The following is a 25,278-nucleotide window of genomic DNA, read 5'->3' as shown; positions in this document are numbered from 1 at the left end:
CATGTATTCTTGTTTGTCTACTTGTTTGGCTACTACTCAGGTCTCTCCATCAAGATCCTGTACTACCATGTCGGTCCATCTACGCTGGACCGGTTCGGCTGCTTCATGCAGTGCCTTGATAGACTCTGGGGCTGAGGGTTGTTTTATGGACGAAGCATGGGCTCGGAAACATGACATTCCTCTCAGACAGTTAGGGAAGCCCACACCCATGTTCGCCTTAGATGGTAGTCTTCTCCCCAGTATCAGATATGAGACACTGCCTTTAACCCTCACAGCATCTGGTAACCACAGTGAGACCATTTCCTTTTTGATTTTTCGTTCACCTTTTACACCTGTTGTTTTGGGTCATCCCTGGCTAGTATGTCATAATCCTTCTATTAATTGGTCTAGTAATTCGATCCTATCCTGGAACGTTTCTTGTCATGTGAAGTGTTTAATGTCTGCTATCCCTCCTGTTTCTTCTGTCCCCTCTTCTCAGGAGGAACCTGGTGATTTGACAGGAGTGCCGGAGGAATATCATGATCTGCGCACGGTCTTCAGTCGGTCCAGAGCCAACTCCCTTCCTCCTCACCGGTCGTATGATTGTAGTATTGATCTCCTTCCGGGGACCACTCCCCCTCGGGGTAGACTATACTCTCTGTCGGCTCCCGAACGTAAGGCTCTCGAGGATTATTTGTCTGTTTCTCTCGACGCCGGCACCGTAGTGCCTTCTTCCTCTCCCGCCGGAGCGGGGTTTTTTTTTGTTAAGAAGAAGGACGGTACTCTGCGCCCCTGCGTGGATTATCGACGGCTGAATGACATAACGGTTAAGAATCGTTATCCGCTTCCCCTTATGTCGTCAGCCTTCGAGATTCTGCAGGGAGCCAGGTTCTTTACCAAGTTGGACCTTCGTAATGCTTACCATCTCGTGCGCATCAGAGAGGGGGATGAGTGGAAAATGGCGTTTAACACTCCGTTAGGGCATTTTGAGTACCGGGTTCTGCCGTTTGGTCTCGCTAATGCTCCAGCTGTTTTTCAGGCATTAGTTAATGATGTACTGAGAGACATGCTGAACATCTTTGTTTTTGTCTATCTTGACGATATCCTGATTTTTTTCACCGTCATTCGAGATTCATGTTCAGCACGTTCGACGTGTACTCCAACGCCTTTTAGAGAATTGTCTCTACGTGAAGGCTGAGAAGTGCGCCTTTCATGTCTCCTCTGTCACATTTCTCGGTTCTGTTATTTCCGCTGAAGGCATTCAGATGGATCCCGCTAAGGTCCAGGCTGTCAGTGATTGGCCCGTTCCAAGGTCACGTGTCGAGTTGCAGCGCTTTCTAGGTTTCGCTAATTTCTATCGGCGTTTCATTCGTAATTTCGGTCAAGTTGCTGCCCCTCTCACAGCTCTTACTTCTGTCAAGACGTGCTTTAAGTGGTCCGGTTCCGCCCAGGGAGCTTTTGATCTCCTCAAGAAGCGTTTTACGTCCGCTCCTATCCTCGTTACTCCTGACGTCACTAAACAATTCATTGTCGAGGTTGACGCTTCAGAGGTGGGCGTGGGAGCCATTCTATCCCAGCGCTTCCAGTCTGACGATAAGGTCCATCCTTGCGCTTATTTTTCTCATCGCCTGTCGCCATCGGAACGTAACTATGATGTGGGTAACCGCGAACTGCTCGCCATCCGCTTAGCCCTAGGCGAATGGCGACAGTGGTTGGAGGGGGCGACCGTTCCTTTTGTCGTTTGGACTGACCATAAGAACCTTGAGTACATCCGTTTTGCCAAACGACTTAATGCACGTCAAGCTCGTTGGGCGTTGTTTTTCGCTCGTTTCGAGTTTGTGATTTCTTATCGCCCGGGTAATAAGAACACCAAGCCTGATGCCTTATCCCGTCTCTTTAGTTCTTCTGTGGCTTCTACCGATCCCGAGGGGATTCTTCCTTATGGGCGTGTTGTCGGGTTGACTGTCTGGGGAATTGAGAGACAGGTTAAGCAAGCACTCACTCACACTGCGTCGCCGCGCGCTTGTCCTAGTAACCTTCTTTTCGTTCCTGTTTCTACTCGTCTGGCTGTTCTTCAGTGGGCTCACTCTGCCAAGTTAGCTGGCCATCCCGGCGTTCGAGGTACACTTGCTTCTATTCGCCAGCGGTTTTGGTGGCCTACTCAGGAGCGTGACACGCGCCGTTTCGTGGCTGCTTGTTCGGACTGCGCGCAGACTAAGTCAGGTAACTCTCCTCCTGCCGGTCGTCTCAGACCGCTTCCCATTCCTTCTCGACCATGGTCTCACATCGCCTTAGACTTCATTACCGGTCTGCCTTCGTCTGCGGGGAAGACTGTGATTCTTACGGTTGTCGATAGGTTCTCTAAGGCGGCACATTTCATTCCCCTCGCTAAGCTTCCTTCCGCTAAGGAGACGGCACAAATCATCATTGAGAATGTGTTCAGAATTCATGGCCTCCCGTTAGACGCCGTTTCAGACAGAGGTCCGCAATTCACATCACAGTTTTGGAGGGAGTTCTGTCGTTTGATTGGTGCTTCCGTCAGTCTCTCTTCCGGTTTTCATCCCCAGTCTAACGGTCAAGCAGAAAGGGCCAATCAGACGATTGGTCGCATATTACGCAGCCTTTCTTTTAGAAACCCTGCGTCTTGGGCAGAACAGCTCCCCTGGGCAGAATACGCTCACAACTCGCTTCCTTCGTCTGCTACCGGGCTATCTCCGTTTCAGAGTAGTCTGGGGTACCAGCCTCCTCTGTTCTCGTCCCAGCTCGCCGAGTCCAGCGTTCCCTCCGCTCAGGCGTTTGTCCAACGTTGTGAGCGCACCTGGAGGAGGGTGAGGTCTGCACTTTGCCGTTACAGGGCGCAGACTGTGAGAGCCGCCAATAAACGTAGGATTAAGAGTCCTAGGTATTGTCGCGGCCAGAGAGTGTGGCTTTCCACTCGTAACCTTCCCCTTACGACAGCTTCTCGTAAGTTGACTCCGCGGTTCATTGGTCCGTTCCGTGTCTCCCAGGTCGTCAATCCTGTCGCTGTGCGACTGCTTCTTCCGCGACATCTTCGTCGCGTCCATCCTGTCTTCCATGTCTCCTGTGTCAAGCCCTTTCTTTGCGCCCCCGTTCGTCTTCCCCCCCGTCCTTGTCGAGGGCGCACCTATTTACAAGGTACGTAGGATCATGGACATGCGTTCTCGGGGACGTGGTCACCAGTACTTAGTGGATTGGGAGGGTTACGGTCCTGAGGAGAGGAGTTGGGTTCCATCTCGGGACGTGCTGGACCGTTCGCTGATTGATGATTTCCTCCGTTGCCGCCAGGATTCCTCCTCGAGTGCGCCAGGAGGCGCTCGGTGAGTGGGGGGGTACTGTCATGTTTTGTCATATATTGTCTTGTCCTTGTGCTTTCCCTTCTGTTCGTTTCCCCCTGCTGGTCTTATTAGGTTCGTTCCCTTTTTCTATCCCTCTCTCTCCCCCTCCCTCTCTCTCTTCTCTCTATCGTTCCGTTCCTGCTCCCAGCTGTTCCTCATTCTCCTAACTCACTCATTTACTCTTTTCACACCTGTTCCCTATTTTGCCCTCTGATTAGAGCCCCTATTTCTCCCCTTGTTTTCCGCTTCTGTCGTTGTCGGATCCTTGTATGATGTTCGCTGTTCTGTGTCCTTGTCTCGCCCTGTCGTGTTTTTTCTTCTTCAGATGCTGCGTGTGAGCAGGTGTCTTAGTCTGCTACGGTCGGTGCCTTCCCGAAGCAACCTGCAGTCAATGGTTGAGTCTCCAGTCAGTCCTCGTTACTACGAGTGGATTTAAGTTTTTTCCTGTTTTGTTTTCTTCTTGATTTATCCAGGATTATTACTTTTGTCATATACTGGAATAAAGACTCTGTTTTCGTTAAGTCGCTTTTGGGTCCTCATTCACCAGCATAACAGAAAACAATAATTACATATGGGTCTCCCGTTGGCAGCCGGCACGGGTATCGAATCTGTAGCAACGCATTTTGCACTGTGATGCAATGTCTTAGACTGCAGTGCCAATCGGGAGGCCCCATCCACAAAGCATCAAAAAACAGAGGTGTTGGTAAAGGTATATTGTCCTGCTAACAGCCCATAATGGGCTATTATAAAACTGTACATGGTATCCAGGGCAGGATAACCAAAACATTTCCTTATTAAAGACTATTAGAAAGAATGTTGGTATTTTTAAATTTAAAATTTTGATCCAAAGCCATGAATGAGTGAGTCACTCAGCTTTATGTTGGTGCCGGGCTATATGACTGTGCGATCAACTTGATAATATATAACAATATTATTATTTTATTTTTTAAGTGAGCAATTGTAATCTGAATAAAGGCCAAAATAGTATTTGTAAAGGCTAAAACATTTATTACTGTTTTTAGAGGGAGAGAAACGGTGGGTCAATTGTGCACAGACCTATGGGACTCCCAATCACGGTGTCACGGCAGATTTCCTCCTCTTCCTCTGAAGAGGTGAAACAAGGATTGAACCAAAAATGCCTTCATTACCTTCATTAGAAGGTGCCTTTTTTTCATTAAAAATGCATTTTTTACCTTCATTAGACAACTTTGTTCCAATATTTCTGTAATATTTATTCCCATAATACATCGTTATGGATCCATAACTAAGTAAACATCTGCATTTTGAAAGAGTATTTACAGTAATTATTTTATTAACGAAAGCATAAAGATGCTGATGAAGTAATACAGTAGTGTACAGTACATGCTTTATCCGACATTTTGCGGTTGCATGAGGTCGCTCACATGCAGCTTTATGTAGGCCGCCGCGACTACATAACTGTGCCATCAACTTGATTATGTAGCAGACATCATTGCTTATTTTCAGTCAACACATATATCATGGAATATAATTGATATTAATATAATTGAACATTTGTTTCTCCATGCTTGTCTCAGAGCAGCGCGAAACGGTGCTGAAATTGTCATCCACAGCATATATATATATATATATATATATATATATATATATATATACATAAAACAATATTTTGTATATATATATATTTTTTTTAATGACAGTGAGTGATTGTAATCTGAATAAAAGCCAAAATAATATTTATAAAAGGTCAAAATATAGCCCTCCTAATAGCCATAATGTCGCTGTACAACGTGCCTGTGTGTTTGAAAGTATTTTCCAGTAAGCAACAATTTGTTTACTTTCATCAGACAACCTTGTTACAATATTTCTGCAATTCAGTGATATTTATTCCATAGTAATTATGGATCCATAACTAAATAAACATCTGCATTTTGAAAGAGTATTTTTGTAAATATTTTATTAACAAAATCATAAAGATGCCGATGAAGAAATACAGTACTGTACAGTATATGTCTTTACATTTGGATAATAAAGCATTTTGAAGATAAAAGACATTTGTATATTAGGCTACTGTGTAGTCTGACAAGTAAACATAGCCTACAGTACATACTGTAGTAAACATGGGAAAGTTTCCTAAATCCTGACATAAGGGAGAGCAAGCCATGTCCAGACATTCTCAGTGACCGCAAGTACTCATTAAATCCATATTTAATGCTTTTTTTGGGATGCATCAGTCATAGACAGAAACTTCTGAGACACAGTATTAATGATGAACACCCAGAGGTTCACAGGGAAGCCACATTCGCCTTGGTCAGGTTGTCAGAAGAGGAATGGAAATGTCAGGGTGAACCCGACAACCTGACGAACCCGCCAGGTATGTTGACTCTGTCTGTGCGAGGTGGAGTTCCAGAGCTCACAGGTGTGCCTGGCAGGGATTGTGACTCCATTTTGTTCCTTGCCCTCTTCAACGCATCATTCTTCACCTGACTCTGCCAATGGCACCTGGCTCTGGACCAATGTTGTCCGTATCTCTGCCCTCAGAAAAATGTTTCCCTTTCTGCTGGTCTGCCTTCAATGACGCGATCTCGGTCTTCAAAGTTTGAATCTGATCCATGTGCACCTTCATCAGATGAGCAGAATGGTACCGCCCTGAGCCCCCATCAATTACAGTGGCCTATGATAGAAATGGTAGATCCATTAAGAATTAAAAGTGACTCCAACACACAAATGCTGCGTACACATTTTAAGAATCTAGCAAAATGAACAGCTTTCTTGGCAACCATGTGTTTTTTTCCTCGGTATGGCCCCGTTGTCCAGCCATTTGTCCACTTGTCACGTTCTGACCATTGTTCGTGTGTGTTTTCCTTGTTTTAGTGTTGGTCAGGACGTGAGCTGGGTGGGCATTCTATGTTGTGTGTCTGGTTTGTCTATTTCTATGTTTGGCCTGATATGGTTCTCAATCAGAGGCAGGTGTTAGTCATTGTCTCTGATTGGGAACCATATTTAGGTAGCCTGTTTTGTGTTGGGTTTTGTGAGTGATTGTTCCTGTCTCTGTGTTTGCACCAGATAGGACTGTTTTTGGTTTTCGCACATTTATTGTTTTGTTAGTTATTTCATGTATAGTGTCTTTATAAATTAAACATGAATAACCACCACGCTGCATTTTGGTCCGCCTCTCCTTCACCACAGGAAAACCGTTACACCACTGATGGTTGTCGGCATGGTTGTATGGTCCGCAAAAACACATTTTTAGTTTTTAGTACACAATCATTTTTTTACATCTTATTTTTATTTAACCTTCATTTAATTATCGATTTTATTACAGAGTATGCCTACACATTGATAGGCTTTATACTTTTTTTTAAAGAAAATGCACTGAAATCAAACTAGCACCAACTAGCAACAATGGCTGACACTAACGTGCCATAGAATTCTGCGGCAGCCCACAAGCTGTGCTGCAGTACGACGCAACTTTTAAAGGAAGACCTACCGTAAGGTATAAACACTGATGCTGTGCAAATTATCTGGAAATAATGGATGACTTAGTCTGCCCAAGTTTATTAGTTCCAGATAATGTACAGAGCAGGCATTTATCCCGCTTTTACCATGGTTGCCAAAAAAACTAACATTTACTAGTAAAAATGATGATAAGTACATTTATACCATTTCATCCTTCCACTAAACCTGGTTGTTAGTTCTATCAGTTAGGATGCTAGAGAAGAGGACTTGTTGTTCATTCTATTTGTTTGATTGCTATGCATACTGGCAATGTTCTTATTCCTTGCTTGCTAGCTAGCCAACTATGACTAACACAGTCACGCCAACTCTGCAGATAGAATAACATTACAGCTGAATTTGTGTTTGTTTAAGCTGTTTTCTAGTGACATTAATTTGGATGCATCCATGCGACTATGCATAAATGACACCCACACAAAGTACATTTCATCTATTTAAATAACATTTTTAAAATGATAAAATATCACATCTTTTTTATGTTCATGTTGTTGATAGCTTCAATATAACATTACTACCTACATTTAATATAAATATTTTTTATTGGGTGGGCGGGGGAGTAGAATCGAGTGGATTTGGACCATTATTGGGCTGATTCTGGCCCTAAAATGGCAATTTTGGCTCAGTTCAGGCTGCCAGATCTGGGCCGAATGACTCGGGCCTAGTCTGTACCGTCATTCACTCGGGCCGGATCTGGCTGTTTGACACGGGCCAACAGTTTTAGATCTGGCTTGCCGGAATCAGACCAGATGTGTACCAGATGTTTGTGCTACATGGGACAGGTCATAGAAGCAGACAGGTAGGTTTATACAATCCCCAACTGTTGCAAACCAAAGAGTAACATAGTAAAAGAATGTGTATACGCTTTTTCCCCCCCAAAGGAGATAAAGTTTATGAATTACCTGTCTGGGCTGAAGGACAGTGGAAATATGACATTAACAGGTAATTGTATTTTTGCATGTGTTTTTGTCCCACCAATCAGCATCCGGGATCCAAACAACATGTTTTATAATAGCACTATAATGTGCACCATCATTACAGTATTTGACCGGCAGTAGCGATTATGTAAATATCCCCCTTCATTTCTTCATCGGTTAAATATACAGCCGAAGGAACCCCGCAGCGGGGGGGGGGGGGGGGGGGGGTAGAGAGCAAAATGCCTGCAGACACCCCTGCCATTTACTCCCCTGCCACTCAAGGGCCATGCCAGAATGCTGGTCCCCAGGTGACTGAATACACTGTGCCTCATGAATACAGATGAGGTGATACAGCTGCAACACCACAGGAGCTACACTGCTACATTTACTCATTATCAGTTAACTTTAAAGTTTGAAGTTCAGGATTATCAGAGGACCCGCACTGCATGGATAGTAGCGTGCATGGATATAGTAATAGGATCATGGATTGACACTGACATAAACACAATTTAGCTAAAGTTCACACAATAAAGGATACTGTTAAAGATGCAACAAACAGTATGTGGGTAGTTCCACCAATTCAGTGCCTTTTGAAAGGTTTTTTATTTTATTAGACAAGTTGACAAACAAACATCCTACCAAATTCGGAAATGTGCCTATAACCATTCATCTCAATTGGGCTTAACTTTATTCCACACACCAGTGAAAACACTGTTCCGCCGTGCCTGTGAACAGACATGAGTTAACCCTGCAATTGTTGTAAATGTGTAATTGGTTTCTGTAAGTCTACCGTTAATTTTGTCATAGGCTTGTCGCAGGGATTGAATTGGGCAAATGTATTTATTCTTTATTCAGGTTTTTGTTTTGTGAAAAATGTACAATGTTAATTATATATATTTTTTTACTTACCTATTTAATTTGCCTCTTCCACTCTGGTTTTAGGCTATTTAAAGGGGAACGGCACCTGCTGATTTGGCCTCATTTTTTCAATACGGTGTTATTGAGTTTCTCCATGTGGTCATTCCTTGATATCAGGAAATGCCCATTTGTCCCTGCCACCCTCCCACTTAAAAAGATGAGAAAGGCCTGTAATTTTCATCATAGGTACACTTCAACTATGACAGACAAAATGAGAAAAAAAAATCCAGAAAATCACATTGAGGAATTTTTAATTAATGAATTTGCAAATTACGGTGGAAAATAAGTATTTGGTCAATAACAAAAGTTTATCTCAATACTTTGTTATATACCCTTTGTTGGCAATGACAGAGGTCAAACATTTTCTGTAAGTCTTCACAAGGTTGTCACACACTGTTGCTGGTATTTTGGCCCATTCCTCCATGCAGATCTCCTCTAGAGCAGTGATGTTTTGGGGCTGTTGCTGGGCAACACAGACTTTCAACTCCCTCCAAAGATTTTCTATGGGGTTGAGATCTGGTGACTGGCTAGGCCACTCCAGGACCTTGAAATGCTTCTTACGAAGCCACTCATTCGTTGCCCGGGCGGTGTGTTTGGGATCATTGCCATGCTGAAAGACCCAGCCACGTTTCATCTTCAATGCCCTTGGTGATGGAAGAAGGTTTTTCACTCAAAATCTCACAATACATGGCCCCATTCATTCTTTCCTTTACACGGATCTGTCGTCCTGGTCCATTTTCAGAAAAACAGCCCCAAAGCATGATGTTTCCACCCCCATGCTTCACAGTAGGTATGGTGTTCTTTGGATGCAACTCAGCATTCTTTGTCCTCCAAACACAACGAGTTGAGTTTTTACCAAAAAGTTATATTTTGGTTTCATCTGACCATATGACATTCTCCCAATCTTCTTCTGGATCATCCAAATGCTCTCTAGCAAACTTCAGATGGGCCTGGACATGTACTGGCTTAAGCAGGGGGACACGTCTGGCACTGCAGGATTTGAGTCCCTGGCGGCGTAGTGTGTTACTGATGGTAGGCTTTGTTACTTTGGTCCCAGCTCTCTGCAGGTCATTCACTAGGTCCCCCCGTGTGGTTCTGGGATTTTTGCTCACCGTTCTTGTGATCATTTTGACCCCACGGGGTGAGAACTTGCGTGGAGCCCCAGATCGGGGGAGATTATCAGTGGTCTTGTAAGTCTTCCATTTCCTAATAATTGCTCCCACAGTTGATTTCTTCAAACCAAACTGTTTACCTATTGCAGATTCAGTTTTTCCAGCCTGGTGAAGGTCTACAATTTTGTTTCTGGTGTCCTTTGACAGCTCTTTGGCCTTGGCCATATTGGAGTTTGGAGTGTGACTGTTTGAGGTTGTGGACAGGTGTCTTTTATACTGATAACAAGTTCAAACAGGTGCCATTAATACAGGTAACGAGTGGAGGACAGAGGAGCCTCTTAAAGAAGAAGTTACAGGTCTGTGAGAGCCAGAAATCTTGCTTGTTTGTAGGTGACCAAATACTTATTTTCCACCATAATTTGCAAATAAATTAATTAAAAATCCTACAATGTGGCTTTCTGGATTTTATTTTCTAATTTTGTCCGTCATAGTTGATGTGTACCTATGATGAAAAGGCCTCTCTCATCTTTTTAAGAGGGAGAACTTGCACACATACATACATACACACACACACACACACACACACACACACACACACACGCACACACGCACACACGCACACACGCACACACGCACACACGCACACACGCACACACGCACACACGCACACACGCACATACGTACATACGTACATACAACCCATTTTTTACCACTACATCACTGGATACAATGGATGTCTAGGTGATACCTTTACCGTACAAAACCAATAGTGAAAGGTATGAAGGTGGCCTTTATCTATACTGTCATTCATAATTGAGCATTCAGTCATCAAAAATAAAACGTCATTTATGAAGTGAACACATTGCAGTTACATTGTAAAGAGTCAGGTGAATTTGTCCATCCCAAAGCATTGCTGATTTTGGCCCAGATTAGCATAGCCTGTAAAGAATTATTGAGATCACTTAAACAGGCTATACTAATTAAAGCCAGAATCATCAATTCAGATCTTCAGATTTCAGCCCCAAATGGAAGAACATCCACTTGGACAGACTGCAAAATTAAAAATGTGGCATCAGTTATCATAGGATGGTTGGATGTTAATAGATGACTGATGTTAAACTTCTGTAGCTCAGTTGGTAGAGCATGGCGCTTGTAACGCCAGGGTAGTGGGTTCGATCCCCGGGACCACCCATACGTAGAATGTATACACACATGACTGTAAGTCGCTTTGGATAAAAGCGTCTGCTAAATGGCATATATTATTATTATTATTACAAGATCAGAGGACAGGTTATCTGCTGATACTATAGTAAGTCCACACACCTATCTAGAGAATGATACAGTTGGATAAAATAATGTTCATATTCACCACGGAACGTGTAACTTCTTGTATCTTGCTTTGGTATCTTAATCATAATTTGCTCCGTAGCAAATGACTGAGACATGCAGTTCAGCTGAGTACAGTACAGACTCAGTAGTCAGGAGGAGAAAATGTCCTGTTTTGTTTCTGTCCGCTCCTTAAACAGTCTTCATCTCACTGCCGCATAAGTGAATTATACCACACAGAATGTATCACATACCAGCTGCAGCCTTTGTCTCCTCAATGACATACTACACAGGGGGAGAGAGAGAGAGAGAGAGAGAGAGAGAGAGAGAGAGAGAGAGAGAGAGAGAGAGAGAGAGAGAGTGAGATTGATGGAAAGGGAGAGAGAGAGAAAGATATGACCAAAGAGATGGAATTAAGAACGGCCTCAGGAGAGGAGTGGTACAATTTACGAGAATGCTGCCCAACTGAAGCCAAAATCAGAAACATATAAGTTCCCTATATTATTCACACTGCCAAACACGCAACAGAACCAGACAAATGAACCAGAAGAAATCATACAGCTCTGATATGAAACCACAAGGTTTACAGTATTAACTACCAAAGGGATATGACTCAACATTTTCATTGTGCTTCAAAATTGTTCGGCATGTCTGAACGTGTAGCTTTTAGAATAAAACATTCTTTAAAAGAATCAAGCCTAAATAGTTTTATGGCACTCGAGAAAACCCTTTTGATTTGATCATAAATCCATTTACAGTCTATGGGCTCACTTTAATCATACATCAAGATCAATCTATTGGAAGGTTTTCCTATGGATACTCATTTGGGCTTTATACAACGGGTGGGTCTAATCCTGCATGCTGATTGGTTAAAGCCTCGTTCCAGACTGTGTCTATTCCACAAATTACCACTGGCTAAGGCTATGACGTCGACATGCCTATTTACTGTTCCATCTCACCAGCCCAACCAGGCAATATATTAAACTTGATCTCCACTGTAAAATAGCATTTAGACATTATCTCCCATTTTTTTAGACTAGCATTTGGTTTTCAACAGCTAACAGTGGAGATTTGTATAAACTTTGCTGTGTGTCTCTATGACCTTTGCAACATTGTTTCAATATTAAAATTCAATATCCACTGACCCATTGAGGATTAACGTGTCAGGATTAGACAGACATATCAGCCAGTTGAAATCACGATTCAGCATTATTTTTATGGATATAGCAATGTAAACAGAAAAACGAGTCAATAATAAATTCCAAAAAATTATTTGAATAAAAATATGTAATTATTTTATTATGTTGGTAACCAGTTGTATTAAAATAATAATGTCCGCGTGATTTGCAGGCACTCGAGTTCATCTCGGACCTAACAACACCCATGCCAATATATGCTTCAAACATCAGCTTCTTGGTCATTATCACTTAAGAAGAAAATGACTGCCCTAAAAGGATTCACTCAAGAGACGACACAGAGAAGATAGTATAGGAAGCCGATCTTCTGAAATAGATTCAGTCCTTTCAAGTATTTCTTCAAAGAACACTGGGGGATTATTTATGTTTGAGGGCCAATCAAGATTTCCATTATGTGTGACACGTCATTGTGTTTTCCTTTGAAACGCATGAGACCGTAAATTGATGACCTGTCACAGAGAATGCTGCTTTCTCTCAATTGTTGCAATATCATGTTCTTCAAAGTAAGACATCGAGCAGGTAGGACTGGTGGACCAAGCTATAGTAGGCTTTACTCACGGATTTAGAACAGGTAAATAAAGATAAGCAGTATATTCAAAACTCCGTCATGTGAATTGGGAAAGCAAGATAACATATTTTAAAGTTCTGGTCAGTAAATGCATAATGCCAGAAAAGGTTAATGTGGGCTCCCATTAAAATACTAGGAGTAGTCCTGAAAGAAAAGTTCATTTTTCAGGCATGAAGTGGTTTCACTATGATGCAATATCCAGTGAGGCATTCCTTGGTGCTACTTTTGCTGGATGTGGTTTGTGAATTTAAAAGAACCTAAAAAAACATTTTTTTATAGAGAAACATTACAGTAGACACATAACTTTGGACACTGTCTCAAGCATGAAAGGAAGTGTGCGTTCTTGCAGATGCAGTATAAGACAAAAAGGATATGCAACTACTGAAATGGAACACAGAAAACAGAAAGTGGCTGCCCTGAATATTAAAAAAGTTACATCTCGTAACTGTTGTGGCTGGGATGTGTATGCAAATGTTACCATTTCTGAATATTGGGTAGAACAAGTAGAGACAATCCAGAGAAATTAAAGCATGCTCCATTAGCGGACACATTACTAGTCAAGATTACTATGAGTATACATCACACTGATTTTGGATAAGTTTTGGTAAACTGTGCACAAAGCCAGGCAAATAAAACTTTAGTGCTGTTAATGTTTAGGGTACAAAAGGCTGTCCTAATAAGGATACCTCTACATGTTATTGTCTTTCACTCTGGGCTGGGCGATATCCAGTATCTATATCGAAATGTTCAACCAAGTCCAATAATACCTTTTCATTCCTGAGGAACATAATACTAAGTCATGGCAGTAAGGCTAATATAGTATTTTCGTCTTCCACATTTGATTAGGAAGATGCACTGAACAGCTGAGAGGAAATTATAGCTCCACTATCTGACTTGTTAAAAGGTCCCAGATTGAGTTATTCAGCACACAGCAGCTCCACTGACTAGTGGATTGACAGAATGTGTCTTCATATGTGTCTCTATAAATGCCAACTTCCTTATCCACGCGTCAAGACTGACATGGAAATCAGATCCCTTTGCATTGCCAGCTATTTTGTATGGTGACAGCAGCCATGTGGCCTTTACAAATAGCCAGGTAAAAAGTCAGAGGTAGAGTCTCACCCATTGGTTTCTGGCTCCCTTACTGCGACACCTTTCTCCTCTATACCATTTTCCTCAATGTACAGTAATGTGCTGCCATCCACTACCCACGGGTGTTAATTATTAAAAGCAGTCATTACACAGAGTACATAGATTCCCTGAAGGGAAGAGAGACCAATAAGCTTGGAATAGAAAACATGGTTTAATTGTGAACAAGTTTTCATTGGTGCATCAATAAGAACTATAGCCACCTTAAGATGTTACCAAGAGGGTGGCAATAGTCTTCAAGTTGAGTCCTTTTGAAGTACTGTCATACCCATGGAATAATAAACCCTCTGGGTTGCGAGGATAAAAGCTGTTTCATAAAGGAAAGTATTCAGACCCCTTTACCTGTTCCACATTTGTGTTACGTTACATCCTTTTTCTAAAATTGTTTGAACTACATTTTTTCATCAATCTACACACAATACCCCATAATGATAAAAAAAAAAACTAAATCAGAAAAATCTGATTTACATAGGTATTCAGACCCTTTGTTATGAGACTCACAATTCAGCTCAGGTGATTCCTGTTTCCATTGACCATCCTTGAGATGTTTCTACAACTTGATTGGAGTCAGCCTCTGGTAAAGTCAATTGACTGGACACGATTTGGAAAGGCACAAAACTGTCTATATAATGTGCATGTCAGAGCAAAAACCAAGCCATGAGGTCGAAGGAATTGTCCGTAAAGCTCAGAGACAGGATTGTGTCGAAGCACAAAACTGGAGAAGGGTACCAAAACATTTCTGCAGCATTGAAGGTCCCCAAGAATACAGTGGCCATCATTCTTAAAGTTTGGAACCACCAAGACTCTTCCTAGCCACCTGAATGTTCTTGAATGGCCCAGCCAGAGCCCAGAATTGAACGCGATCAAACACCTCTGGAGAGACCTGAAAATACCTGTGCAGCGACACTCCCCATCCAAACTGAGAGCTTGAAAGGATCTGCAGAGAAGCATTTGAGAAACTCCCCAAATACAGGTGTGCAAAAAGGTGAAGTGTCATACCCAAGAAGCCTCAAGACTGTAATCGCTGAGGTCCTTCAACAAGGTACTGAGTAAAGGGTCTGAATACTTACCCTACCAGTCAAAAGTTTTAGAGGTCGGGGGATTGTAGGGGCCAGGTCATCTGATGCAGCACTCAATAACTCTCCTTCTTGGAAAAATAGCCATTACACAGCCTGGAGGTGTGTTGGGTCATTGTCCTCTTGAAAACAAATGACAGTCCCACTAAGCCCAAACCAGATGGGATGGCATATCACTGTAGAATTCTGTGGAAACCATGCTGGTTAAGTGTGCCTTAAATTCTAAATAAATCACAGACAGTGTAACCAGCAAAGCACCACCCACACCATAACACCTACTGCTCCATGGTTTATGGTCGGAAATACACATGCGGAGATCATCCGTTCACCAACACTGCGTCTCACAAAGACACGGTGGTTGGGAACAAAAATCTCAGATTTGGACTCCAGACCAAAGGACACATTTCCACTGCTCTTCTGTCCATTGCTCGTGCTTTTTGGCCCAAGTAAGTCTCTTCTTATTATTGGTGTCCAATAGTAGTAGTTTCTTTGCAGCAATTTGACTATGAAGGCCTGATTCACACAGGCTCCTCTGAACAGTTGATGCTGAGATGCGTCTCTACTTGAACTCTGTGAAGCATTTATTTGAGGTGCAATCTGAGGTGCAGTTAACTCTAATGAACTTATCCTCTGCAGCAGAGGTAACTCTGGGTCGTCTTTTCCTGTGGCGGTCCTCATAAGAACCAGTTTCATCATAGCGCTTGATGGTTTTTGCGATTGTATTTGTAGAAACTTTAAACATTTTTGAAATGTTACAGATTGACTGACCTTCATGTCTTAAAGTAATAATGGACTGTTGTTTCTCTTTGCTTTTTTGATCTGTTCTGGCCGTAATATGGACTTGGTCTTTTACCAAATTGGGATATCTTCTGTATACCCCACATTGTCACAACACAACTGATTGGCTTAAATGTATTAAAAAGGAAAGACATTCCACAAATGAACTGTTAATTGATATGCATTCCAGGTGACTACCTCATGAAGCAGGTTGAGAGAATGCCAAGAGTGTGCAAAGCTGTCTTCAAGGCAAAGGGTGGCTATTTGAAGAATCTCAAATATAAAATATATTTTTATTTGTTTAACACGTTTTTGGTTACTACATGATTCCATATGTGTTATTTCATAGTTTTGATGTCTTCACTATTATTCTACAAAGAAGAAAATAGTAAAAACAAAGAAAAATCCTTGAATGAGTATGTGTTCTAAAACATTTGACCGCTAGTGTATGTCAATGTGATATTTTAGTTTTGTATTTTTAATCAATTTGTAAACATTTCTGAACACCTGTTTTTGCTTTGTCATTATGGGGAAGTGTGTGTATATTTATGTTTAAAAAAAAATTGAATACGGCTGTAACATAACCAAATGTGTAAAAATTGGTCTGAATATCTCTCTCCCACAGCTCCGTCTGAATATTCCTTACATGAGACAAACTGATCTCAGATAAGTAGGATCCCAGGGACTAAGTCAGAACTTCATGTTATGCAGAGTCAATATTATATCAATTACAAAATCATAATTAAAATATTTATCAAAATAGCTAATGACCTAATACTTTTAAGCATAGAACATGTAAATGGTAAACAGCTGACAGTACTGTAGGTGGTGTTAGCTATCACAGCAGGATGGATGACTAAGTGTTCGTTTGAAAAGGAGGTGATGTTTTTTAAAGATATAAACAGACATTTCCTACAATCAACAGTGACTTATAATGCAGTACATAAAACATTACAAAAGAAGTTCCAAAAAATCTTTCTACAGACTTGTGGCTTTCCACACCACCAGGGGTGTGATGTTGTTTCGAAATAATGCTCCCTGTCACACATCATTGCATACTTATTGGTGTAAAAAATTGGAAAGCTTAATTCAAACTAAATCTACTTTAGGCAGCATAATAAATATTCAAGAGTTGCAAATTAATGCTGTTGAATACTGCATCTCAATACTAAAAGCACAGACTTAGAGAAAAGTGACCAACAACCCAGCAAACAACACAACAGTTATATAATAAACATGGGGTTTATTCTGTGTCTATGAAAAAAAGGTGGTATAAAACAGCCTTAACAAATACAAGACACTGTATAAGAAACCTTTCCCAAGAGCCGATAATGGGAGACACTTGTGATCTAAACACTCAGTGGACCCCAGGCATTATTCTGGACAAGTTATGATATTCACCAAAATAAAATGACATAAAAAGTTTAACATCACTTGGTGAGTCTTGCTACCACCGTTTCAGGCAGCTTAGTGGTTAGAGCATTGGGCCAGTAACCGAACGGCTCAGTAACCTGAGCTGACAAGGTAAAAATCTGTTGTTCTTCCCCTGAACCAGGCAGTTAACCCACTGTTCCTAGGCCGTCATTGTTAATAAGAGTTTGTTCTTAAATAATATCAAATTGACCAGAAATACACTGTGTTCTACTCTCTTCACAGAACAGCTCAAACTGGATCCAACCAGAATAGATAAGAGTGGGAGGCCCCGGTGCACAACTAAGCAAGAGCATAAGTACATTAGTGTGTAGTTTGAGAAACAGATGCCTCACAAGTCCTCAACTGGCAGCTTCATTAAATAGTACCCACAAAAAACCAGCATCAACGTCAACAGTGAAGAGGCGACTCCGAGATGCTGGCCTTCTAGGCAGAGTTGCAAAGAAAAAGTTATATCTCAGACTGCCCAATTAAAAGCAAAATAACACAGGAACTGGACAGAGGTCAGCATCCCAGAGTCACCCCTTCACTGTTGAGATTGGTGTTTTGCGGGTACTATTTAATGAAGCTGCCAGTTGAGGACTTGTGAAGCATCTGTTCCTCAAACTAGATACTCTAATGTACTTGTGCTCTAGCTCAGTTGTGCACCAGGGTCTCCCACTCCTCTTTTTTATTCTGGTTAGAGTCAGTTTGCGCTGTTCTGTGAAGGGAATAGTACCCAGCGTTGTACGAGGTCTTCAGTTTCTTGGCAATTTCTCACATGGAATAGCCTTCATTTCTCACAACAAGAATGGACTGACAAGTTTCAGAAGAAAGGTCTTTGTTTCTGGCCATTTTGAGCCTGTAATCGAACACACAAATGCTTCAGATACTCAACTAGTCTAAAGGCCAGATGTATTGCTTAAAATCAACAGTTTTCAGCTGTGCTAACATAATTGAAAAAGGGTTTTCTAATGATCAGTTAGCCTTTTAAAATGATCAACTTGGATTAGTTAACACAAAGTGCCATTGGAACACAGGAGTGATGGTTGCTGATAATGGGTCTCTGTATGCCTATGCAGATATTCCATTACAATCAGCTGTTTTCTGCCACAATAGCCATTTACAACATTAACTATGTCTTCACTGTATTTCTGATTCATTTGATGTTATTTTAATGGACAAAAAAATGTGATTTCCTTTCAAAAACAGGGACATTTCTAAGTTACCCCAAAATTTTGAAGGGTAGAGTATATTCTCCTCAACAAGGACTATCCTGAAGCTGTGTGACAGAAGAGGAAAGAACTTATCCCAGCCATGAAAGGTGCCAGAGCGCATGGGGACATTGTTTACATCCGCTATGACAGGCTCATTGTCCACCCTCCCTCCCCGAAACCTGAAAAGGATGAGAGAGCCAAGCCTATGGGTTCGTAGCTTTAACCCCGCAGCACACACACAGCAGCTTATTATTATTAATTTTTTAAATAATATGTTTATTATTTTACAATAAAAAATCAACTAAAAAGACAGCAATACTAACAATGAAATTCATTGTACTGTTGAATGGGATGGCCAATTTAGAGGACAAAACAAAACAAAATCCTATTAGGTGGAAACTGGAGACTGTACCTACCTTTGAAATGTGGTTACGGGATTTAGGGAATGTAATACATATGGAAAAGATTTGATACAATACCTAGCCGATACTGCATAAATGGTCTAGTCCCGCTTCATAACTGGATTGACGATCTGCTGCTACACAGCAGCTGATTAATGGAGTGCTGAATGTATATATTTTTTTTGTCTTGCGTTGTTTGCGCTTTTCCATCTCTGATAAGCTACCCGGGAAAGGGCTGAAAATAGCCCATATTAATGTTTGTATTTATTTTTATTTCACCTTTATTTAACCAAGTAGGCTAGGTGAGAAGAAGTTCTCATTTACAACTGCGACCTGGCCAAGATAAAGCAAAGCAGATCGACACATACAACACCACAGAGTTACACATGGAATAAACAAACATACAGTCAATAATACAGTAGAAAAAGTCTATATACAGTGTGTACAAATGAGGTAGGATAAGGGAGGTAAGGCAATAAATAGGCCATGGTGGTGAAGTAATTACAATATAGCAATTAAACACTGGAATGGTAGATGTGACCTGCAAAAGGCAGGGTAGAATAGATATAGGTCTGTAGCAGTTTGGGTCTAGAGTGTCTCCCCCTTTGAAGAGGGGGATGACCGTGGCAGCTTACCAATCTTTGGGAATCTCAGACGATATGAACAGGCAAATAATATCTTCAGATAATTTTAGAAAGAGAAGGTGCCGAATGGTGATTGACCTAATACAATGCTATTTTTCTGTAAAGAGATTAACCACAGACTTTCAGCATGCTTATAGAGAAGGGCACTCAACATATACTGTACTGAGACAAATGACTGATGATTGGTTGAAAGAAATTGATAATAAGAAGATTGTGGGATTGTGTTAGATTTCAGTGCAGCCTTTGATATTATTGACCATAACCTGTTGTTGAAAAAACGTATGAGTTATGGCTATTCAACCAACCTCTGCCATATGGTGGATTCAGAGAAATGTATCTAATAGAAATCAAAGGTTTTTCTTTAATGGAAGCTTCTCTAATGTCAAACATGTAAAGTGTGGTGTCCTGCAGGGCAGTTCTCTAGGCCATGTACTCTTTTCTATTGTTCCCAATGACCTGCCACTGGCAATAAACAAAGCATGTGTGTCCATGTATGCTGATGACTCAACCATATACACATCAGCAACCACAGCAAATGAAGTCACCGAAACCATTAACAAAGGGTTGCAGTCTGTTTTGGAATGTGTGGTCAGTAATAAATTGGTCCTGAACATCTCTAAAACCTAAGCGCATTGTATTTGGTACAAATCATTCCCTAACTTCTAGACCTCAGCTGTATCTGGTAATGAATGGTGTGGCTGTTGAACAAGTTGAGGAGACTAAATGACTTGGCGTTACCTTAGATTGTAAACTGTCATGGTCAAAACATATACAGTACCAGTCAAAAATTTGAACACACCTACTCATTCAAGGGGTTTTCTTTATTTGTACTATTTTCTACATGGTAGAATAATAATGAACATTACTACAATATGAACTAACATCATGTAATCATGTAGTAACAAAAAAAGTTAAACAAATCAATATATATTTTAGATTCTTCAAAGTAGCCACCCTTTGCCTCGATGACAGCTTTGCACACTCTCGGCATTCTCTCAACCAGCTTCAACTGCAATGCTTTTTCAGCAGTCTTGAAGGAGTTCCCACATATGTTGAGAACTTGTTGGCTGCTTTTCCTTCACTCTGCAGTCCAACTCATCACACACCATCTCAATTGGGTTGAGGTCGGTGATTGTGGAGGCCTGGTCATCTGATGCAGGACTCCATCACTCTCCTTCTTGGTCAAATAGCCCTTACCCAGCCTGGAGGTGTGTTGGATCATTGTCCTGTTGTTGAATAAATTATTGTCCCACCAAGAGCAAACCAGATGGGATGGCATATAGCTGAAGAATTCTGTGGTAGCTATGCTGTTTAATTATGCCTTGAATTCTAAATAAACCACAATGTCACTAGCAAAGTACCCCCACACCTCCTCCTCCATGCTTCATGGTGCAAACTACACATGCAATGATTATCCGTTCACCTACTCTGCATCTCACAAAGACATGGCGGTTGGAACCAAAATTCTCAAATTTGGAATCCATTCCAAAAGGACAGACTTCTAAGGGTGTAGTGTTCATTGCTCGTGTTTCTTGGCCCAAGCAAGTCTCTTCCTCTTATTGATGTCCTTTAACAGTGGTTTCTTTGCAGCAATTCGACCACAAAGGCCTGATTAACACAGTCTCCTCTGAACAGTTGATGTTGAGATGTGCCTGTTAATTGAATTCCACGAAGCATTTATTTGGGGTGCAATTTCTGAGGCTGGTAGCTCTAATGAACTTATCCCCTGCAACAGAGGTAACCCTGGGTCTTCATTTCCTGTGGCGGTCCTCATGAGAGCCAGTTTCATCATAGCGTTTGATGGTTTTTGCGACTGCACTTGAAATTTTCTAGATTGACTGACCTTCATGTTTTAAAGAAATTACGGACTGTCATTTCTCTTAGCTTATTTGAGCTGTTCTTGCCATAATATGAACTTGGTCTTTTACCAAATAGGTCTGTCTTCTGTATATCAACCCTACCTTGTCACAACACAACTGATGGGCTCAAACGCATTAAGGAAAGAAATTCCACAAATTACCTTTAAACAAGACACCTGTTAATTGAAATGTATTCCATGCAGCTGGTTGAGAGAATGCCAAGATTGTGCAAAGCTGTCACCAAGGCAACGGGTGGCTACTTTAAAGAAACTCGAAAATATATTTTGATTTGCTTAACACTTTTCTGGTTACTACATGATTCTGTATGTGTCATTTTATAGTTTTGATGTCTTCCCTATTATTCTACAATGTAGAAAATAGAACAAATAAAGAAAAATCCTTGAATGAGTAGGAGGGTCCAAACCTTTGACTGGTACTATAGATTTAATGGTTGCAACGATGGGGAGAGGTCTGTCCGTGTAATATCGGGAGATGACCCGAGCGTCACCCGAACAGGAAGGGGAGCAAGATGCCACCTTCGGTGGTATTCGTGACAGTCTGTAATTAAGAGATGCTCTGCTTTTTTGACACCACACCACACAGTTCTGCAGGCTCTAGTTTTGTCTAATCTTGATTATTGTCTAGTCGTGTTGTCCAGTGGTGCAAGGAAAGACCTAGTTAAGCTGCAGCTGGCCCAGAATAGAGCGGCACATCTTGCTCTTCATTGTAATCAGAGCGCTGATATAAATACTATGCATACTAGTCTTTCTTGGCTAAGAATTGAGGAAAGACTGACTGCATCACTTCTTTTGATAAGAAACAATGTGTTGAAAATCCCAAATTGTTTGCATAGTCAACTGACGCACAGCTCTGACACACACACTTACCCCACCAGACATACCACCAGGAGTCTTTTCACAGCCCCCAAATCCAGAACAAATTCAAGATAGCCTACAGTATTATATAGAACCATTATTGCATGGAACTCTGTTCCATCTCATATTTCTCAAATAAACAGCAAACCTGGTTTAAAAAAACAGAGAAAGCAAAACCTAACGCAACGCAACCCTTATGTGACCTAGATAGTGTATGTATTGATATGTAGGCTATGTGTGCCTTAGAAAAAGGATGTGGTTCTGTTCTTGTCTAATAATATATTGTATTATGTCATGTTTCATGTCTTGTGTGGACCCCAGGAAGAGTAGCTGCTGCTTTTGCATCAGCCAATGGGGATCCTAACAAAATATTTTTTAAATATATATCCGATGCATAACCAGACAGATTGGAGAGCCCATTTATACCCTAGCAAAGCCTGAAACAAAGCTGACAATCAGAAAACACCATCCCGGTCTCATAAGTAAAAGGCAATGAGTTACAATTGGAAAAACAAAACCCAATGAACTTTGCATTCAAATAACCATGAGAACATTAATCAAACATTTTATGATAAATTGACTTGTCATTAACAAAATCAACAAAATCATTGTTTGATATTTAAATTAGATGCTTTTCTTTGGTGTGGTGCAATGATTTTGGACTGACGTAATGCCTGTACTATCACTCATGAAGCCAATCTTGATTAGCGTGCAGAATGTTACCTCGAATAGTGAAACTAGCCCTGCAGGCCACTGTTGAAATAACATTTTATCTCATCTCTGCAAGCAAGGATGGAAAAGTGCTCATATTAAACTTAATGGCCTTATCTATTCATTTGCATTGAACTAACAGACATCCATCATTCATTTAGGCCACCATTTGGATTTTAGAATTTACAGTGCATTGGAAAGTATTCCCCCTTGACTTTTTCAAAATGTTACAATACAGTCTTATTCTACAATCGATTAAATTATCCCCCCCCCACCCACCCCCCCTCCTCAGTTTACACACAGCCATAGGAGGCTACTAGAAAAAATTGAAATATAAAACTTACATAAGGATTCAGACCCTTTCCTTAGTACTTTGTTGAGGCACATTTGGCAGCGATTACAGCCACGACTCTTCTTAGGTATGACGCTACAAGCATGGCACACCTGTATTTGGGGAATTTCTCCCATTGTTCTCTCTGCAGATTCTCTCAAGCTCTGTAAGGCTGGATGGGTAGTATCGCTGCACAGCTATTTTCAGGTCGCTCAAGAGATGTTAGATCAGGTTAAAGTGCCAGCTCTGCCTGGACCACTCAAGGACATTCAGAGACTTGTCCCAAAGCCACTCCTACATTGACTTGGCTGTGTGCTTAGGGTCATTGTCCTGTTGGAAGGTGAACCTTTGCCCCAGTCTGAGGTCCTGAATGCTCTGGAGCAGGTTTCATCAAGGATCTCTGAACATTGGGCCGTTTATCTTTCGCTCAATCCTGACTAGTCTCCCAGTCCCTGCCTCTGAAAACATCCCCACAGCACGATGCTGCCACCACAATACTTCACCATAGGGATGGTGCCAGGTTTCCTCTAGTCATGAGTTCAATCTTGGTTTCATCAGACCAGAGAATCTTGTTTTTCATGATCTGAGAGGCTTTTAGGTGCCTTTTGGCAAACTCCAAGTGGGCTGTCATGTATCTTTTACTGAGGAGAGGCTTCCGTCTGGCCACTCTACCATATAGACCTGATTGGTGGAGTGCTGCAGAGATGATTGTCCTTCTGGAAGGTTCTCCCATCTCCACAGAGGAACTCTGGAGCTCTGTTAGAGTGAGCATTGGGTTCTTGATCCCCTCCCTGACCAAGGCCCTTCTCCCCTGATTGCTCAGTTTGGCTGGGCTACCAGCTCTAGGAAGAGTCTTGGTGGTACCAAATGTCTTCCATTTAAGAATGATGGTTGGATGTTCTTGGGGACCTTCAATGCTGCAAGTTTTTATTTTTTGGTACCCTTCCCCAGATCTGTGCCTCGACACAATCCTGTCTCGGAGCTCTCAAGTCGTAGAAACATTGCAAGGATGATCAATGGAAACAAGATGCACCAGAGCTCAATTTCTTGTCTCATAGCAAAGGGTCTGAATACTTATGTAAATAGGGCATTTCTGTTTTTTAATTGTAATACATCTGCACAAAAAAAATCAAAACACTTTTTTTCTTATTGTGTGTGTAGATTAATGATGAAAATAATCAATTTAAGAATAAGGATGTAACGTAACGAAATATGGAAAAAGTCATGGGGTCTGACAACTTTTCAAAATGCACTGTAGGTGAGCACAGAATATTGGGAGTAGACTGCCAAAGCCTATCAAGTCTGAATGATTTTGTGTGGTAGCAAATTGTGCTTATATCAACCCAAAAGGGAAGTCGGTAGTTAACTACACATAGCTGAGCCAATACAGAATTATAAATACACTATAGCCAAAGGCTATTTTGATGGACACCAGTTGATTGAACAATGTTTAACACGAGTCATGTAACTAACCTTTCTACATAGGTCGCAATCTACAAAGAGCCCCCCCCGAATACACATGTTTCTCTGTTGCTCATTAAGAATTATGAGATTTCGGTCTTTATCCTCTTTACTGTACACTTTGTAGTCAATTTTGACACTAGACTAAATGTTTCTGACTAATACCGATGCCACATATGCTGTTTTCTATCAGAGAAGTTGTTTTATTGCCTTCAGTTGTGCTTTGAAGCTTTGACTGGAATAACTCCATTAATTGATTTCTGAGTGGAGCAACACACACACCCCCACAATCACTCACACACGCACAGATGTGCACACTCACACACAATACCCCATCAATCCAGTGTAAGGAACAATAAACAGTTCTCATTAATGCATCGGGTCACCAATCAATATCCATCCCCACATGCTCCTTGTCTGACACACAGTAGGGTTGTGTATCCTCCTCATCTGACACACACAAAGTAAAGGCCAATTCTCCTGATGGAGGCAATCTTAAATCG

The 25,278-nt window shown here is 41.4% G+C and overlaps 1 protein-coding gene across 1 annotated transcript in view; it reads right to left on the bottom strand.

The window, feature by feature from the left end:
- Positions 1-25,278, bottom strand: part of LOC124037241 (muscarinic acetylcholine receptor M3-like) — a 131,997-nt gene that overhangs the window by 63,614 nt on the left and 43,105 nt on the right. The gene's annotated exons all lie outside the window — the stretch shown is intronic.

This window comes from Oncorhynchus gorbuscha, linkage group LG06 (genome assembly GCF_021184085.1).
Source record: "Oncorhynchus gorbuscha isolate QuinsamMale2020 ecotype Even-year linkage group LG06, OgorEven_v1.0, whole genome shotgun sequence".
In the NCBI taxonomy this organism is placed as follows: Eukaryota; Metazoa; Chordata; class Actinopteri; order Salmoniformes; family Salmonidae; genus Oncorhynchus; species Oncorhynchus gorbuscha.
This window is presented reverse-complemented; position numbering and strand designations above follow the sequence as displayed.